Raw genomic sequence first — 5,539 nt, 5'->3', positions numbered from 1 at the left:
AGAGCTAAATACAACTGGGTTCACCCAGGTTCCTAGAGGAAGACATTGTTAGAAGCTCACTACATAGAGCCATTCATTCACCCATCGCCACGATAGTTTCCACTTTGGGTTACGGTTGCATTTCATAAGATCACCAAGTGTAAATATTAAAATGTTAGAAGAAACAGTGTAGGATGTTGTGTAATTGTGTAAAGTGTTCTGCAGCTCTAGGTTTAATAGAAAGAAAAGTTGCAGAGACCAGGGCTGTGAGGACGCCAATCCCCAAAGTCTTAAAGAGTAAGACTTCCCGTCGGGGTTATTATATCTTGGAAATGAGTGAAAATAAAGAAAAAATTTGATATATTTTGAAATTTTATTACAAAAATACTTATATGTCTTGTCTGTAATAAAAAAATGTATGATCTTTATGTACATGTAAAGTATCAGTATATGTGCCATAAAGCTTGTTCAAGGGTTTTCAGTTTGAAATCATGGAAAAAATTGAGCGAGCAAGACTAGCAAATTAGCATTCATGATATTAGTAATTAACTAAACATCAACCACAAAAAATTGTTTGAAGAAGGCTGGATAAAAAAAAACCTCAATATTTGGGTGCCACATAATTTAACAATCAAACATTTAATGACTGAATCTTCATCTGCGAATGTTGCTAAAACAGAACAATATTGAACCATTACTGAAATGCTGATTAAAAATCCATTTTTCATCGCTCGCAATGACCGTACAACAATTGTAGTTTCAGGGAAGGAAAATCACAGAAATGATCCGGCCGATTAGGACCAAAAATACATGAAGGACAAGGAACTAAAGAAATAATTAAATAGCAGGACCATAGAAATGTTGGGTATAATGAATGATAGGATGATACCATATAAGTAAAAAATTTATGTTGATTTGGAGATAGTGGACTGTATAGGATAATGCTAGGGCTGGAACAACCCCTTTGACTGACATGAGAATGAAGATACTTGATATACAAGGCATATTCATAAAATAAGGTCCGTTTGGTCATTAAAAAAAATTAACTTGTGAGAAAAGGTTTTTACTTAGAGTTTTAGTTTACTACATATCTACTTTACTTTTCCAGATAATCACCATTCTGTTCTAAGCACTTTTCGTAACGCTGCACCAGTTTCTTTAACCCCTCTGCATAGAAGTTCACCGCCTGGGAATTGAACCAGTTGACAGTGGCAGCCTTGAGTTCCTCGTCGTTTTCAAACCGTTTTCACCAAGCCACTTTTTCAAATGCAAGAACAGGAAGTAGTCGCTAGGAGCAAGGTCGGGACTATATAGAGAATGATCAAAAAGTTCCCAACGAAAATCTTGAATCTTCATGGTTACGGCAACGGTGTAAGGACGTGCGTTGTTCTGAAGTAGAATTACGCCGGACGACAGTTTTCCGCGTCGTCGATTTTGGATCGCACGTCTCAGTTTGAATAGCGTTTCACAGTACACGTCAGCTGTAATTGTTGATCCCCATTCCATGAAATCAACCAAAACGACGCCCTTTTCGTCCCAAAAAACGGTAGGGCAACATTTTTGGACTCAAGTACGGAGATTGCTTATTTTTTTTCGGTTTTGGAGAATTTGAATCGCGCCACTGCATTCACTGTTTCAATTCTGCGTTGGTGTGGGATATCCACATCTTGTCGTCTGTAACAATGTGGGAAATCAAATCATCTCCATCTTGTCCGTAGCGACCCAAAAACACTTGTACACTACACATTCTTTGCTCTTGTGTTGGTCGGTGAGCATTTTCGGTACTCACCTTGCACCCAATTTGTGATATCCGAGCTTTTCTCTGACAATCGTGTAGATAGAGGTGCGTCCAGCATGCGGAAATTCATCAGCCAGAGCACTAATCGTCAATCGCCGATCACATCGCAGTTTTCGGTTAACTTGTTCAACGATTTTGTCAGTCTGAATACTGGGCCTGCCACTCCGTTCTTCGTCATGCAAATTTGTGCGGACATTTTTAAAGTCTCATCATCATTATCTAACCTTTCCTTCACTCATTACTGTTGGTCCATACACTAGGCACAACTCCCGATGAATTTCAGCAACTGAAGATCCTTTTGCATACAAAAATCGAATCACAGCGCGCACTTCACAACTAGCGGGAGAAACGGTTGTCGTGGACATTACGATCTGCATTCACCGGCAAGCAAACGACTACAAAATCAAAACAACTGCAGTGCCTTCGTAAATAGCCGATAGATGGCCCTGCATGCGTGTAACTGTGTTCAGACCCGATAATATTTAAATAAAGACAGACAGCCCTTACTTTATGAATATGCCTCGTATAAAATAAAACGATATTTAATAACACTAAGCTATAAGACATAATAAATACAAATAATGATCCACTCGCTGGTGGAGCGGAGCCGTGTTACTTATAAACAAAGCACTAAGCGCGACTGCTCGCTGGTATAGCGAAGTCAATGTTGCTCACAACAAATACTAATCAAGACTAATTTAATGATTGGTTACAACCAAACCTTATTATGAGTTCTTCCACCATTTCTCAATGTCCAACAACAATAATATATAGAAAACATTGTGATCCAAGCAAGATAAAGCTCTGCAAATAGTGATGAGACTAGGATTGATTGCAAGAAAAGTGATGCTGCGTGTGGTGAGATCAGAAAGGAATTGTTCACTATGAGCTGCTGCCACCCAGTTAAAATGATTGATTCTAATCGCTATAGTCAAAACTGGAAAGGTTACACCAAGCAATCAAGATAAAACCAACAAAATTAACCAATAGGTGTTCAATCACAAAGGTGGTTTCCATCACAACAATGCCACACCCGACACGTCTTTGGTGACATGTTGAAAATTGAGGGAGCTGGCTGAGAAGTTTTGATGCATCCACTGTATAGTCCTGACCTTACACCATCGGAGTATCATTTGTTTTGGTCTATACATAGCTTTTTTAACGATTATAAAATTGGATTCAAAAAAGTCCTGTGAAAATCACTTACCACAGTTTTTCATCCACAAAACACAGAAGCGTTACAGTAATGGGATTATGATTTTACCTCAAAAATAGTAAAAGGTGGTCAGTCAAAATGCAAATATGAGTGGTTCAATATCAAACCCAGCAAACTCAAAATCTTTGAGAAACTGAATTACTGGTATCACTGTAATCTGAAAAATCAGATGAATACAATGATTTAATTTAAATATACTATTAAAATCAGCTTACCAATAGAGTAGTTAATTCCCTCAAATGTTTATGGCTATTCTGCAATCTTCAGGAAGATTGATCTTACAATAATTTAAAATTAAAATATATGAAATTCACAAGATAAAATTGTTAGAATCATAACAATTGATCGTTATAAGTTAAAAATTGTAAATAAAGTAAAAGTAAGTATGTCCGATTTGTAACAGTCACAATTGTTATGATTACTGTTGAGCAGGGAATCAGTTTATTTTTCTATTTTTTTTTCCTGTTTAGCCTCTGGTAATTACCTTTCAGATAATACTTCAGAGGATGATATGTATGAGTGTAAATGAGGTGTAATCTTGTACAGTCTCAGTTCAACCATTCCTGAGATGTGTGGTTAACTGAAACCCAACCACCAAAGAACACCGGTATCTATGATCTAGTATTCAAATCCATGTAAAAATAACTAGCTTTACTATCACTTGAACACTGGAACTCTCGAATACCAAATCAGCTGATTTGGGAAGACGTGTTCACCACTAGACCAACCCGGCAGGTTTGGGGAATCAGTTTAGCAAACTTAATAATTATTGTTCATTATTTGATTATATAAAATGTCATATTTGAATCTAATTTGTTCATTAATTAATTTATTGTTATATATGTGGAATTTTTCTAAATTAATATTATTTTAAAAATTATTAGAATTATTTAATATCTCTATGAATTTATCTGGTTATAATAATGTCTAGGAGGTAAAATATGTTTAGCAAAACTGGAATGGTCTTTGTATCCCTTTGTTATGCAATTAATATGTTCTTTAGCTCTGATCGAAAAAGAACAATTAGTTATACCAATATATTGTGAATTGCAATCTTTGCATTTTAAACTGTGTACACCTTGTCCATTCAAATTATATTTATTTTAAGATTTTAGGATCTTAGTTGGATCTTTATTATTAGTGGTATATGCTGTCTTTAAATTAAATGATGAACAAGAAGATAGGGAGGAGAGTGGAATATTTCAAGACGCATAGCGATAGAGTCATTGTAATAAGGATAAAATCAAAACCTAAACCGACAACGATTGTTAACGTCTATATGCCTACAAGCGCCCATGATGATGATGAGGTAGAATGTGTATACAAAGAGATTGATGAAGCAATTAAACACGTAAAAGGAGATGAAAATTTAAAAATAGTTGGAGATTGGAATGCAAGCATTGGAAAAGGCAAGGAATGAAATATAGTGGGTGAATACGGGCTGGGCAAAAGGAATGAAAGAGAGGACTGACTTATAGAGTTTTGCACAAAGTATAATTTAGTAATTGCCAACACCCAATTTAAAAATCATAATAGAAGAATATACACTTGGAAAAAGCCAGGCGATACTGCAAGGTATCAGATAGATTATATCATGGTTAAGCAAAGATTTAGAAATCGACTCGTTGACTGCAAAACTTACCCTGGAGCAGACATTGATAGCAACCATAATTTGGTGATAATGAAATGTAGATTTGGGTTTAAAAACTGAAGAAAAGGTGTCGGATGAATCGGTGAAATTTAGAGAAGCTTGAGGAAGAGGAGGTAAAGAAGATTTTTGAGAAGGACATCGCAAGAGGTCTGAGTAAAAAAGATCAGGTAGAAAATGTAGAAGAAGAATGGGAGAATGTTAAAAAGGAAATTCTTAAATCAGCAGAAGCAAACTTAGGCGGAATAAAGAGAACCGGTAGAAAACCTTGGGTTTCAGACGATATATTGCAGCTGATGGATGAACGTAGAAAATATAAGAATGCTAGTGATGAAGAAAGTAAAAGGAACTATCGGCAATTAAGAAATGCTATAAACAGGAAGTGCAAACTGTGCAAAAGAAGAGTGGATTAAAGAAAAGTGTTCAGAAGTGGAAAGAGAAATGAACATTGGTAAAATAGACGGAGCATACAGGAAAGTTAATGAAAATTTTGAGGTACATAAATTAAAATCTAATAATGTGTTAAACAAAGGTACCATCTTTGTTTATTCTTTGTTTATCTTTGAAAATGGTGTTATAGAGGAAGAAGAGGAAGTTAAGGAGGATGAAATGGGAGAAACAATATTGAGATCTGAATTTAAGAGAGCATTAAAAGATTTAAATGGCAGAAAGGCTCCTGGAATAGACGGAATACCTGTAGAATTACTGCGCAGTGCAGGTGAGGAAGCGATTGATAGATTATACAAACTGGTGTGTAATATTTATGAAAAAGGGGAATTTCCGTCAGACTTCAAAAAAAGTGTTATAGTAATGATACCAAAGAAAGCAGGGGCAGATAAATGTGAAGAATACAGAACAATTAGTTTAACTAGTCATTCATCAAAAATCTTAACTAGAA

This window comes from Lycorma delicatula, chromosome 4 (assembly GCF_047948215.1).
Source record: "Lycorma delicatula isolate Av1 chromosome 4, ASM4794821v1, whole genome shotgun sequence".
NCBI classification, from domain to species: domain Eukaryota; kingdom Metazoa; phylum Arthropoda; class Insecta; order Hemiptera; family Fulgoridae; genus Lycorma; species Lycorma delicatula.
Note: the sequence above shows the minus strand (reverse complement) of the source record.